Genomic DNA, 15,981 nt, shown 5'->3' with positions numbered 1-15,981 from the left:
TAACCAACACCTCTGACATAGGTCATCCTAAGTATCCACATACGTTTGGTGATTTAGCAGGGGTGCCCGGGATCATCGGGTTAGGTGTGCTCGGGATGCACCTGCCGACCAACTGCGTGGCGTGCCAGATCGGGAGAGGCTGGTTTGGGGAGACCCTTTGACCTCTCCAACTGGTCTCTCGGCCCATCGCCTAGCACCGCAGTGCGAGTAATATGCTCTTAAGTCCATCACTCCTGGACACACTGATCCCTAGATTCCTACCGAACCCGCAAACCTTTTACCTTTCCAGAACTTCCTCTCCTTCCTTTTCTTAAAAAGACCCTCCACACAGCATCCCAAAAGATGACGTAGGCCTTGAGGGAAATTATTTTCCTCAGTGAAAAACAAATATTTGATTAAGTAATCGAAAAATAACTGACTAGTATATATTAGAAACGTCGCCTTGGAAGTTACTGAAAAAACCCTACCCAAACCATAGAAGTCGCTGAAAATCCTCTATCCAAAACCTAGTTCCCCTCAGCACAGGATCTCCTATTGAGAAAAAATTCTACATCTCTTCTATATTTATATTTCATGTATACCATCATAAATTGTAAAAAAAATTAATATACCTGGTTATAAAATAAAATTTAAAAAAACAACACTGAAAGGGCATTTTTCTTATTAAGTGTATTTTTCTTCCTGAGTGCATTTTCACATGTATACCTCAATATGTACGTGCACGAACGTACTTAATTTCGATTCAGTATAGAGAATATCAATTTAACTATGCATTACAGAAAAAAGCCTTACCATTTCGATAATTATCAAAAAAAAATCACGCAGTACTAATCAGTACCTATGTCAAATTTCGACTTATTTCTTTTCTTTAATATGCCCAAGAACTAGTAAATCAGACCATAATTGTAATCTGTTTCCAATTATTATCGAGTATACCGCTATTTGCATACGAAAAAGAAATCGTATTCTAATTTAATTCGTATAATAATGTGCTGCTTTAGAAATGAGACACTTACATCACGAATAATGTTTTATAACCACGCAACGTAATGTGTATAATTACCAACTTAAATAAATTGCCCCAATTAGACACTGCATCGTTTATCCTAAAATATACGACTAGAAACACAAAGCGGCACGGTTCGCAATAATTATTTACCTTAGGCACTAAGAACGGCAGGTAATTATTTTTTTCCTGCTCAAAATATATAAGTTGCTAACTTAATTAAATTGAGATACGTGTCGTCATATTTTTTAATAATCTTAAAAAAATGCCGTTTGATTATATTGTAGGTAATTTGCTTGAAGAAAATTGCAGGTGGCCTAATATATCTGTATTTATTATTTAATGTTCTCAGTCCTAATCAATGGCATATTGAACTTATTGATATAAACTGTCTCTTTTATAAATACCGTAAGAACCATTTTTTGTTAATTTAAATGTGTGCTCTTAATTGACTGGAGCCAGTTGGACTTTGAAATCTCCAATTGGGGTATATTGTGTTGCTGAAGGGTGTGTGAGAAGGAGACAGGGTAGAGGATGGTTCGGAAAAGTACCTGGCTGTTCCGATCTGGTCCCCAAGCACGACTAAAGTCATTTCAAGCAACGTTTCGATTCTGAATAGTATCTCTGTATAGAAGTCTCTCTGTATAGAATATTTATTCTGATTATCTGGATTTTATTTGTATCAAAAATACTATTTTCGATTGTGTATCTGTCTGTCTGTGACTCTGGTTCAATGACCTCTGGAACTCGGTTTCGCTTTGAATTTAAATATCTTTTTTCAAAATTTCATCTGATTTTGATTACCTACCTATAATTTAATACTTTAACAGAAAATTATTTTAATTGTCTTTTTCGAAATGGGTATAATATCTATGTATTCCGTGGTTTTTCACAGGTCTGTGTTTAAAAAGCGCTTGTGGTGATATATCACAAAATTGAACGGTAAAAATGTTGTGTTATTATTTTCTATCAATATTCTATGTATCATTATAAAGTATCTCGACCATACATTTTACCTTATGTTACATGTATATCGCCGTAAGATTGGACAGTTGGATTGTATCTGTATATTTATTGATGAAAAGCTTTTACAAAATTTTCCAATAAACGTTTGAAATGGGTGGTATTTTTTATTACCCGCCTGGACTGAGTCGACCCGGAAATGTCAGCGATTCGGAGACTGCAATTGAGGCGTAAATGTAAGTGTTCATTTCTCTGAACAAGCGATATTTCGATTGGTGAAATCTAGGTCGACGTCTATTTCTGAAAGTAATTTTCATTTTTAAAAGCCTATAATTAATGCCTTTACTTATAAAGAACAATAAAACTTCTTAAATGACGTAATTAATAAGGTTCTGTATGACAAAGGAGCCCAAACTGAGAAAATACCGTAAAATTTTCCGAGTTACGGCGATACTAAATTTAAGCTCCGGTTAAGTATAATGGAAAATAAAAGTTTATCAGAACATTAAGGCTAATTCCATTGGGCGGCTTACAAATGTATAAATTTTATGTCAGTAGAAGAATCCCTCTCCTTAAGTGTGCAACTAAATCTCTTGTAATTCTGCTACATCTAACCGAATGAAGCACTATCGTCAAATTGAAATTATAAAAAAATAAGACGAGACAAAACATTGATCCATATTTTTAAACTCTTCAATAAGGAAATAGGTTTTTCAGTGTCTTGATATCTCCAGTGAATTTCGGTAGTAAAACTATTGTATTGTATTTAATATTGCAATAGACACATCAATTTGGGAGGCGGGTTTGGGAAACGCTACTCCGGGAACCATTTAGTGAATAACCAACACCTCTGCCATAAGCCATCACAAGTGGTTGGCTACGTTTCGTGATTTAGCATGGGTGCCCGCCCTGCCCGGATTCCTCGGGTGAGGTGTGTTCAGGATGCGTCCGCCCAGCGGCTGCGTGGCGTGCTAGATCAGTAGAGGCTGATTTGGGGAGACCCCTTGACCTCTCCGGCTGGTCCCTCGACCCATCGCCTTGCGCCGCAGTGGGAGGGATATATTTATATGCCCGTCACTCCTGTACGCACTGATCCCTAGATTCCTATCTAATCCTCAAACATTTTACCTTCTCAGAACTTCCTCTCCTCCCCTTCCTTAAAAAATACTCCCCACACAGCATCCCAAAAGATGACATAGGCTCTGAGGGCAATTATTTTCTTGCAGGGCCTTTTTTATGGGGTTAATGTAAAAAAGGAGCATAATATAACGAAAGATTTTACAGCTTCCTGTTACAATCCGATCTACTAGTATTATTTAACAATTTAATTGGGCATTAGCCTAGTGTGATAGTCAAAAGAAAATGTACTGCATCATCGTGTAAATATTTATTAAATAAATAATAAAAAAAAAATAAAAAATAAAATAATAAAAAAATATATATACATATGTATATATATTAAATACAATATTAAATACAATATACAATATGTATATATATTAAATAAATCGTTTTTCTCGCAGACGCATACACCACCTTTTCTGAAGCGAGCTCCGTCGGTCTTGCAGGTTTAATATGCATTCAGCGAGTAATGACTTAAGTTTACGATTTTTCCGACTTACAAACATACGGAGTCGAGATTCGCAAGCGCATAAACTAATTGACTGCTCAGAGTGGGTTGTGCATGACGGGGGTCAGGTACCGTGGTATTACGATGTACGATGACCGAAAAGCGATAAGCGATATGACCTTCGTACAAATCTTGTTCTTCTTGTCAAAAATACCGAATTCATTATTTTCGGCTCTTCAGGCTCTTGAGAATTTAGTTCTTTATTCTAATATATTTAACGGTTATTGTTGACGCAACTATTAATCTTCCATTAATATTGTCCTTGCAATTTTTCCCATCCTATTTTACCTACAAGTACCTGTTATTATCTGACTATACCCACGTGTGTATGTGACATTTTACAACAATAAAATCGAATGTAAAACCAGTTTTTTTCATGGAGCCTGTTTGATTAACATCTATTTGTTATCAGTGCGCTTATTAATATCAACTCATGGTAGAAGGCCTGTGCAGTGAACATATTCGGTTACCTTGGTGTGTTTCGTAGCCAACCTGGATGTTATGGAAGCTTGTGCGTGAAATAAATCATATCTCCTGTGAGTGAAAACAACCATCAAGATCTTTGAAGAACATCAAAGGGATAAGTCGGATTCCTTCCTCCATGCTCACCATCTCTAACCATAGTTGTGTCAACTTCCAAGTTCACAATTAATATTTTACAGTTCTCTCTTGATTCGCCTATTGCGATCACAGCCATCGAAACCATGTTAAAAGACACGTGTATAATTAGAAAATGTTGTGTTGCGATTTTATCCGGTTATTTGTTTGATCCATTGTATCGTCTAAGACACTTTATTTATATAGTGCAATTAGTGAATGATATTCCACCCAAGTGCGTTTTACATTTTATGGAGTTCTTCTTCTACGTTCTACTAAGGAATCTTCAGCTATATTATCTAACATTTATGTAAACTAATTTCATCAACGTGCTTTAAATTTTGTTTCTGGTCAAGTTATTTCTACGTTCGCACACCGGTGGTCAATGCACGAATGATATTGTATTTTATTCAAGATAATGCTGGAATCCCCCCGGCGCCAAAATTATTGTCACGTGGTTTGGTTCCTGCTCGTCGAAATGATACTTGAATGTTGTGTTACGTTTTGTCTACTGTTTCTTATGTCTATGGAAATATCCAAGAAAAGTAAAAAAACAAACAAAAAACCGAACAAAATAACGCGGTAAGTAATTCCAAATACATAGAACACGTTCCAGTTTATAATAATTATTATACTTGCAATATCTTCAGTACATATATACATATATAGACCGGTCGGTGGCCAAGTTGACATCGCGTTTGGGTCCCACCCAGGCGTAGCGTGTTCAATTATTCGGTTGGCTAAGTCCTCCATCACAACACAAGCAACATTTTCCGCTTATTGTGGTGATAGAAGATTTTCAAATTTAGTCTGGTTATTCGTAACCCGGGAATATGTCTTTCTTTGAAAAAAAAAAAAAAATTTTTTTCCGGCCTTGTACAAAAAAGCCTTATTAAATTATGTTAACATTTATTTCGACGCATATAAAAAATATGGCCACGTAGATCACCTCGAGATCTTTCACTATACAATATATTTATTTGTTTAAATAAATAATTTTATTAGAGTAAAAAGTTATCTACATCAATATGTAAATCATCCGCATGAGCGGTAAAAAAAATTCATAATTGAATTTTAATTGCAAAATAAATTAGCTTTATTTGTCCTGTTGTTTTTAAACCCTTGTCTCCTGTCTTGGAGGAATGGGGTCCTTACTGTAGCAGCATTTAATATAATAATCTATTTCATTTACAACCCGTACCTCCTTGAATGCTAAAAATTGGTCGTACCGAACAACTACCGCCAGATTCGACACCACGACCTATTATGTTTTCCACACGACAGAACGGACGTGCTGGCCCAGTATAGTTTGAAAAGATGTATAATGCTACTAAGTGACATCTCTGTGTCTCATTTTTAACATTGGTGAAATATATTGTTAGGTAAATTGTATCGTGTGTAATTTAATAGGATTAATAAATCTGTAACACACATTTAAGAAAGTGTCATCAACATGTCGCACGTCGCATGTCGCGTCGTCGTTTTGACACGTGAAGTACCTAAGAAGTGAAGTATTGTGTTTGCTCTAACCATCGCAGGTAGCAGGAGTCGGTTCCCTGTTATTTATTTTCAGTCAACTCACAAGTCAATATTGACGTTCGTCAAATTGCTTTTGTTTGAAACATTCCCGTGGGAGACTCAGCATTATCTTTAGGTATTTGAGTTTTATACACAGGTAAGGATTAAAGCTCGGAGCTTAGAGCTAATATTTTGGGAAAGTTCGACGATTTTGTTATTTGTGGAATTTGTTCTCCCACGTTCAGATAAACTTTCCACTTCCACATTACTCGAAATTAGTTTATAAGATTCTTAACAGAAAATTTGTTTTGTCCGACGTCGTGTCGAAAGGATCAGAAAACTTCTAACTGGCGAACCCTGGCCAATCTGGATTTAATAGGTCAATGCTACTTGATTCAATAATTCGAAACATCATTTCCATCTTGCTCAAATTTAAACATGTCTTTGAAATTGCATTACCTAACCGTGTTTGATGGTGAGATTCGATTAGCCAGTTACTTCCCGGCCGTCCTCTTCTCATCTCTATCCTGCTTCAGTCTCACAGTATTCCTACTCAAAAATGGGGAGCCATAATATCACTAACTCCCTGCAGTTGTGCGCAATCACATAAAACCAGAAAATATAACCATTACATTCCCATTGCTGGTTCCAAATTTTGCAATGTAAACTCGAGCGAAGCCGGGTAGTAAAGCTGGCAATTAATAACCAACGATCAGTATTCCAAAGACATATTTAGCCTTCAAGCTTTTGATTATTTATTAGACTGTTCACTTTTTCCGTGTATGGAAAGCCATACGCATTCGTAATGTGTTCCAGGGACATTTTATTAGTTAATTTGCCGCGTGGATACGCGAGGAAATTTGTTTCGAGGGCTTCGTGAATTTCTGAAAATATTTTCCCGGCGAGCTTTAGGCATCTGATGGTTGCCTCCATATCAATTTTATAGCATTTTAACACGCAATATAATTTCCAAATGTCGTTCTGACATTTATCGAAATACATTCTACATATTTATCTCGGCTTTAATGTCCTTTGCGATCATGCAGATGGTAAATATTTTTATGCTCGAACAATAAACTTTCGCGAAAATTGTGTTAGAAATTTGTGACGACATTAATTTTAAGTATTTTATGTTAGTTTTTGGCAGCATTTACAAATGAGCCATCAGGTACAGTAGACGCTCGATTTACCGGAACAGACGGGGAGATAAACCAACGATTTAACGGATTTCCAAATTTATTACAAATAAAATGCTCATATAAGTAGGTATAATACGCGAGTGCCCAAAGATGCACTTGATAATGGATTCTCCTTAGTAGAGATTAGATTTATTGCTATTATTATTCTGTTTACCACTGTACGCTTTTCTCTTCTTTTAACTCGATTTTCACTGTATTTAAAAGCCATTTTATGGCGTTTGAATAAATAAATAAATAACTAGTTTTCACCATAAATTGGAGCTACTTTGTCTTGGTTCAGCACTCGAACATCTGCGAATTTCAATTTTATGAAATATTTTAACATACCAATATGTTTGTAAAGGGTGCATATTTTCTTACCCCATAATAGAATTTAAACATTAACAATTCATAGTATTTTTTTATTTTCTTTTTATTTACTTTTAAACTATTCATACAGACTGCCGTGTGTCTTTTTGTGTGCAGACCGTTAAGTCACCGATGTGCGGAGTTCGCCCTTTAAAACGTTGAATATTTAGGTACTTTTAAAAAATTTTTTTGGGTCTATCTCCCGATTCGACCTAACTCGGTAAATCGAGGGAGCGCTATTTATGTATAGAGAATATTGGTGTAATAAAATCCGGGATTATTTCTCTAACTCCAGCCTACCGAGGCATCTTTGTCCCATTAGGTTGAACTGATATTAGAGTTTGGAAAGTATCCCGCGTCGAGCCTAAACACACAGCCCTTTGACGGCACCTCGGAGACCAATGAGCCAACAGCCCTGCCCGGGCCCGGCGCCGCAGAATGGACCGGGCCTTTTAAAGAGAGCGAAGGCGTTAGTGACGTCTGCGCTCCCCTTTCACACGCGTCGCGCGCGGGGAAAGTTAGCGCTAATCCGAGCTTTCCCCTTTCTCTACGTTATATTCATCCACTCATTAGGGACTGGCTCTTCATCATTCATTATGATTAGGGTCTTCAGGCTGTTAAATCAAACACGTATCTTTAAATAGTATAAAATAAAGTCGCTATCCGCGTATGTCTGTTTGTGTGCTTAGGTCTTCTAAACTACGTAACGGATTTTGATAGGGTTTTAATTATCATTTATAGGATTTCTTCCGAAAGGTAAAAGTAGAGAAAATTCAATGTTTTATAATCAAGTAGTGAAAAAAATATTTTTGGGCGCTTACCTTGCTAACGCTGGCTAAACCTTAAATTCTAGAATTAACAATATCATAAATTTACTCCAAACAATTCATAACCCCTAGCAAAGCCGGGTACACCTCAGCTAGTATTTAAATATACATTGTGACAATATTATGAGACTAAAAAGGACAAATACTTTTTATTACTTCTAATAATTTTGAAACAGTTAATTTCATGGTGAAATTCCATTATATGACTTTGTTTGTTAAAAACCTTTATAACTCTTTTACCACTTGTTTTTTGACCGGACCGGTATCACCTTACGACTTGAAACGGGCATCTTCCGAACTGAACAAAATTTAAAAAATAATATTAATAAGTTTTTAATGAAACAAATTAAGGCGATGCCATACGTAGTAATGCAAAATCATGTGTTTTTGGTTTGAAAATGTGGTCGTCTAGAAATTTTTCAGATGCTTTAATTAAATACTGCAAGTAGAATAAATCTTGGCCTTTGAAATGATCGAGTATTTTTTAGATAAGTCTTTTTATAAGCCCAGAAAAAAATAATGTATAAGGCCTATGAAAACTGCTTTAAAGTTCAAAATCTCCTACTTACGAACCCATTTTCGGTTATGATTTTATTGTATAGTGTGGCAAATTAAGTTATTTATTAAATGATCGGAAAAAAATTAAATATTTATGCCTGAACATCCACAAAATAAAATAAAAGGCACTTTTTGGCCATGTTTTTTTCTTGCATAAATCAAAACAGGCGGATTGGTGTTAAGCGGGAATTTAAACCTTATCGCTATCTACCTAAGGGTTCTTATTGATAGCGGCTCAATTTAAAATATTACAAGACTTATTGCATCGCCTTAATTATAAATTCTTTGTTTTAAACCCCAAAAGATATGCCAATATGGTTATCGTTCCGGTGATATGGGTGGTGAAACGAAACCGGGTATTAATGAAAATGGTAAAAAAAATATTTCAATGATTTCAAACATTATATTTGTTTCATTAAATGTATAAAATGGATTAATTTTATTCATTATATTTCATACATTTATGTAATTAAAAAAAAAAAAACTTTGTTACGAATATTTAAAGAAAAATAAAATTAATCATCCTCTTATTAATAGTACCCTTTTCATTGTTGGTTCATTTTCAAGTCTCTTGATTTCTCTTATTGTAGGTAGCTACCTCTTTTATTAATATTAAAAAAATCTATTCGATCTCTTTGAAAGCTTTTCCACTTCTATTTTTATGAATATTGAACATAAAAATAGAAGTGGAAAGTTGAGATAAAAACATTAACCTTTTTAAAGGTCCTATGGGATTACTTTAGAATGTACCTACTTCACAATATAATCTACTATCCCAGGGTACCAACCATTTTCAACTCCGTTCTACTCTCAGCTAATCATTTAGTAGAAGATTTGATTTTATATTTGTTATATTCATAGAATAAATGAGAAAACTAAAAGTGTATCCCGTACAAATTTGAATGGAAATAAATTTGCTACTGACTTTTGGATATAGACCACTTAGCACGCGATCTGTTTCTCTTACGCTTGCCTGAAATTGTATATCGCCATCCCATTTGAATTTCGTAATCGTAGTGAAACACAGTTTTGTATGGAAATATAGGCCCAAATTGGGGTTACATTTGGATCACGAAACACGCCCACAGTGCCTTCTTGTGTTATTCTCTATTCTGTGGTAATATTACACTATTTCAAAAGTATGTATTCTTATTTTGTTTTTGTTTAAAGGTTTGGTTATTTTGCCGTGACCAAAGTGAGGCTTCAAACCATGGTTTTTGAACATTTTGTGCCTTTAATGAAGGAATTCACTTTGTGTTGAATTGGAGTCGAAAAACAAACAATGGTAATGGCTAGGCGGAGTATTGTGGTACAAGTAAAAGGCTGACTGGAATATTCCTCACCCAGTTTTCTTATTTTCGAATCCTTCATACGTATTTACACAACAGGTTCGTTGCCGGAGACTCCTGCCGAAGACAATCGGCTTTATGCGCTAGGTACCACCAACTCCGATCGAAGCCACAAGTATTTTATTTTAATTTAAAAAGACAAGACAACAAAAGGACAACATTTGACAATATTTGAAAATCTCATACTACCACCACAGTAAGCGGAATATGTTGCTTTTTTGTGATGGAGGACTTAGCCAGCCGAGGAATTGAACACACTACGCCTGGGTGGTTCCCAAACGCGATGTCAACTCAGCCACCGAACGGTCGCTTATTTATGTATTTATTTATTTGTTTAGGAAAACTGACATATTTTTTAAGATCTATAAATAATAAACATATAAACAATACAAAACAAATCTAATGACAGATTTTCACATAAACGTCAAACAAAATTGTTTCTCTCAATCAAAAAACCGTAGATACTGAATTGAGACCATTTGACCTCTTCACCTGGTCTCTCGAGCCATCACCTTGCGCCGCAGTGGGTGGCATGTATTCATATGTCTGTCACTCCTGTACACACTAATCGCTAGATTCCTACCCAACTCTCGTACGTTTTACCTTCCCAGAAATTCCTCTTCTTTCTTTCCTTAAAAAAGGCCCTCCAAACAGCATACGAAAAATGACATAGGCACTGGGGGAAATTATTTTCCCCAGGGTCTCCCTTGTGAGGTTAAAATACCAGTATAATTAAATTAACTCTGACTGTATTCGCATTTTTTTAAAACAACACCTAAACAGTAATCTTAGGTAAAAAATAATAAAAACATAAAAAATATCATTTTTGTTTAAACCACTATTTGATAAAAAATATTAACAGGTTTAAAAACCACAGGTTTCTTCATCAGGGCCGAAGGCTTGGAATAAACTCCCTCCGGAACTAAGATCCATAACAAGTCCAACAGAATTCAGGTCTAAACTAAAAACTTAGCTTTTTAAGCTGTCATACCCTTAAATTAAATATACCATTCCTGAGAGAATGTCCAGTTATATCCAATTTTTCAATTATGTCCTAAATCCTGTGTCTAAATTTCGCTAATAAACAATTAGTAAATGTTAATTAAGTTTTAATCTTAAGTGACCTACCAGGTAAGTATTGTACTGTATATTATCTCCATATATAGTTAGTAATAACGTAGATCATTGTAGAAATGTATTTTAAATTTGTGCAGCACCCTTTAGGTGATTTTGCACAACAACGGCGCTATACAAATCATCCAATTCTTATTATTTTATTATTATGCAAAGTATAATATTTAAAAAAACCCTATTATTTTCATTTAGGTAATTCAATTGATGCCACTAAGTGAATTTACAATATTATTGAATAAGCACAAAATAATATATCTTTATGACATTCACATTAGGTCACAAACTTATTGGCTGACATATTTATAGCATTCACATTTTAGAGTAGCTACTTTCTAATACAGTAAAGTACCTAAATTCAAATTCTGAAATTCACAATATAAATAAACAAACTTTTCTTTTGTTCTCGTTCGTCTTAACTGTATCTTTAAATAAACTGTAGTGATGTAGGATCATTTGACTATCTAATATGTAACATTATGATGGAGCAACTATTAACCTATTAATTGTACATTACTGCCGCTATGGATGAAACCGCAGTATCATCATTGAGTAGCTCAAGGACGATGATGTGTTTTTACTTATGACGGCATAATAACACTTTCCCAAAACATGCGAACCCCTCAGCTCAGGTTCTCCTAGTGAGGTTGTAACAAAACTTACGTAAACTTTATATAAATAAAAGAATAAATAAAAAAACATGGTTTTCACGTCCTTTCAATACAGAGTAAACCGAAAACCATTTTTCTAATTTGTTTCACAAATCCATCGGAATACAATATTGCCTTTTTCATGTGCGTCTTGATTTGTTCCTGCCTGTCAGTTTTTCAGTAAATTATTTCATGGTTATTATTATTTGATCATTATTTTTGACAAACAGGAACATTGAAACCTCAGCAATTTCGTAAAATAATAATTATTATTACTGTCGTACTTAATTTCGTAAGCTAACCATTGTAATTAATTTTATTATTTGCCTAATAAGCCCTTGCTGTTTATCTTGGTTATTTATGGCAGGAGCAATGAAAATGGCCGCACATAATAAACATATTTTCTTCTTTGGTAGCTCGTGGAAGGTCAGAAGTTTTTGTAATTTAATTTAATTATTCGAGTAAGTGCTTCATAATATTATTCTCACCGTATGTTTCATGATTCCTTTATAATTTACGCTTTATTCATTTGCGGTCTACGTTTCACGAACGGTCTACGTCTACGTTTCCGAAGTAATCGTCGAAGTCAGCAGTCTATATTGATTATATTATAATCTACTTGTTCAAGGTGTTTGTATATCATTTGTGGAACTCTTCTTCGAGTCGGGGGAAGACATGGCACTATGGAGTGAATCAAATTAATTAATTTGAACCAAATTCTCACTCTCGAGGACGTCATCATAACCTCCTGTTCTGTAGAACGAGCCTCACCAATTTATTGTAACCTTGTACAAACGGTACAATTATAACGACTCTCTGTAAAATCGCGATATATTTTGGGGGGATTATGCCGTGTTGCGCTTCTTCCTTCTTTATCCAAATTTCGGACAGTGTTACAGTGTTCATCATGAGGGAAGCTGGTAAAACGTTGGCTGAATAAGTAAGAAGCCCAGCACATAATACCCCAAAATAAATCACGATAGTACTTTTGGCTGTGAAAACCTCAAATCATATCCAAATCAGTAATGTTTACAAACTGAATAATAAAGTTAAAAAAACACTCGTGTCTTTTAAAATATTATCATGAGATCTATGAAAGAGGTGTGCCAAGCAGGATATATATGGCACTGTATCCTCTCAGCCTATCACTGTCTTTCGCGGAAATAGCGTCATGTTTAAAAAATCAGAAAACAATACCATTTTCATCTTGATAATCGTTTTGATTCCGGTTATAGTTGGCCTTGATTTAAGAATGTATTTCTTAACACTCTTTTTCTTATTTGATTCTAAATCTGTGAAGTCTATTTTGCCTGATTATCTTTGAGGAAAAAAATATATCCCGGCGGTTCTTTTATGTTTATTTTGTTTTCGAACAAAGGTTAAACAGAACTCCGGTCATGCCCAATATCCGCGCCTGGGTTTCTGATAGCTTTATCAGCATTCGATATACAGGCAATGGTCTTTTTATGTTTTCCCCCATCGGTAATTGAACTTCTCGCTGCAATAAAAAGTGGCCAGAGCATGACTTGAGCCCCACGGCGCTCAAGTCTTTTATTTTGTGCCTATTTGGTTCGGGTTACGGTTACCGCTATTCCGCTCGAAAGAAATACACACCTACCTATAGGAGTTCCGGGTTTTATCTAACTTTGACGCAACATCGCTAATACGTGATATTTATTCAACACTTTTAAACTTATCGCGGCCGTTTAGCCTCCAACTTTTTCAATATATTTAAAGCTTATTTGGAGGTATTTACGATGTTTTCTTATAGATATTTAGTTCTTGACGTGGCGTAATTTAAAGGGATTTTTTACGAAGCTCCCTAGTCAGTTGTTCCATGAAAAATTCTTTGTCAAACCTGCCGTATACAAATATTTACTTTATTCCATAGCAGACATATCATTTTGGGAGAAATGATCTATTAACAATAAATGACAGCGTGTGTATGAAAATTACGATTCAAGACTATTAAACACTATCTTATTTCGGAACTAACTCGAAATAACTAAACTATTTTATTTTTGCGCTACCTATTTGAACATCTTGTGTTTCTTTTTCTTTCTTGACGTTCACAGAACGTGAATGTAAATATCTGTAAATATAAAGAAATATATAAATCTGTAAATATAAAGAAAAAAAACAGGTTTTTGTCTGGTTTTATAAATAAAATTTGCAAGAATGACGTGAAGTTATATTCTAGTTTTATTTTCTTTTTTAATTAAAGAAAAATTAGGTAGATATCATAGACATTCAAATGAATAGACGAGCCAATCAGGGAAAGGGAAACAAACCAAATTGCGCGGACCGCGAGAGACAGCGTGACCGTCCCACTTTCAATCTGAATCTTTAAATGAATCTGACAGTGTACAGGCAACTCGCATTGTAATTTCACCATTCGGTCCCCGAAAATATAATCTGCTTACTAGTTATTTCTTCAATGGCGCGCAAATTGCTGGCTACGTAAAAAACTTAATTTCTTTATCCTAAATCGGATAAACAAAAGTTCGAGCTTGTGTTCATAATTTGATATTTTGTTATAAAGTTATGTTAATAAAATTATAGGCCTTAATCTATACTGAAACTTTCAAAATGTATTAATTTATTTTATTTCTCCTTTTGCAGGTTTACTTGACATTTGCGGCCGACAACTTTAAAATTTAAGGTGAGAATTACCCACTGTAAAATATCAGCCTAGTTTTATGAACACAAACACTCCTACCTTTGTTTTGCTGGAAAAGTTTTATGATAATTTCACACCACTCGGTTTATATTAACTCTCTAGTTATCGCGCACTCACGGTTTCACGATTTTTTTAAAATTAAAAGTCAATAATAATAATATCTTTCACCGCCTGGCCTCCTTAAAGTGTCTATTAAAATTTATTCTTTCAGAAATATTTTTCACTGTAACCTAAAATTCTTAAATTCATAAGCGTTCTTTACAATTAAGGGTAACGAATAATTGGTTTGAATCTGAGTAATCTTTATAATTTATATTAATTTGAGTATAATTGCTTTGCTTTTGCGCTGTAATATTTTTGCTAAAATGCCGCCAACTCTGAGATGGTTATATTAAAATGCTACTTTGATTCAATCAAGACATTAAAAAAAGGTTCAACTCGATTTTTATGTTTTCAAATACCTAATTCATAAGATCGCACTTTAATCACACAAAAGCCAAATAACTTTATATTTGTTTGCTAATAATTATGTTGTTTTTTATTTAATACTAAGCAGCCTTGTTGCTTGTTTCAGGATGTCTAACCACACAGAGGCATTATCATTCCAACTTTAGTATGTCCACTCCAAAAAGGGGGTGAGAGCCACCCTCCCGTACTACTACTGTACAGTGTTCAGTACCGTATACCTCGTTAATGCTAACAGACACTTTCCTCCTTTAGTAGTTTTTACACAGTTCATACAAAACAGACCACAGAAGAAATAAACATTAATGTAATAATGCGAAGGTTAATTCGATTCTTCGCTTTCGGAGTTTATGTATTTTATGATGAATGACCTGGATCTATGCCATCAAATCTATGTTGGCCTTCGTTTCCAGATATTTCATTATATTCTGTATAACAAAAGATTAACGATGTTGCTGCCATTGCGTTAGGTTTTTTTTAAATATTTAAACCAAAAAGATTTAAGTATGTCCTTGACTTTGATCTTTGTTTTGAATTCTATTCATAAAGCATGCCTACATGGAGAAAAATGACTATTGCTAATTTGTAAAGAATCTTTTCATATTATTGGTAATTCCGTTTAAAAACGGGATTGCAGGTCTTACAGATGAATTAACAGGTTTCCTGATTTTACTAAATTATTATTTTTTAGTAAATTACGAGTATATTAGCATGATTTCGGAATACGTGTTCATTGTAATCGGGGTATTTTTTGCATTTCGTCATGATATTTTATCAAGGCAAATGCAAAGCGATGTAAAGGCCTTTAATTTGTGGAAAAACATGGCTGTTTGCTATTTCTGTTTACTTGTTGACTTTAGCCGCATCAATGAATTCCGTTTTTAAATATCGTTTATCTCGGAAGCGGTGTAGTTGTAGCGGTATAGCGACACCGCAAAACTAGTGTTAGTTAAAATAATCATTAGAAAGATACACAAACTCGATTATTAATTGTTCTCGCTTTCAATTTCGTACGGGGCGTCTGCGAGCCCTTTCAAATTAAATCCAATTAAGTTGGCTT

At 34.5% G+C, this 15,981-nt stretch overlaps 1 protein-coding gene across 5 annotated transcripts in view; it reads left to right on the top strand.

Annotated features, from left to right (window-relative positions):
- Window positions 1-15,981, top strand: part of LOC149424207 (uncharacterized) — a 558,416-nt gene that overhangs the window by 127,511 nt on the left and 414,924 nt on the right. For all 5 annotated transcript variants that reach the window (XM_089651358.1, XM_089651363.1, XM_089651362.1 and 2 more), the window contains exon 2: window positions 14,399-14,438. The gene's annotated coding sequence lies outside the window, so the exon portion shown is untranslated. The remainder of the gene's footprint in view (window positions 1-14,398; window positions 14,439-15,981) is intronic.

The sequence above is a fragment of the Hesperophylax consimilis genome, chromosome 4 (assembly GCF_061612785.1).
Source record: "Hesperophylax consimilis isolate HC1 chromosome 4, BYU_Hcon_1.0, whole genome shotgun sequence".
NCBI lineage: Eukaryota > Metazoa > Arthropoda > Insecta > Trichoptera > Limnephilidae > Hesperophylax > Hesperophylax consimilis.
Note: the sequence above shows the minus strand (reverse complement) of the source record. Positions and strands in the feature narration are given on the sequence as shown.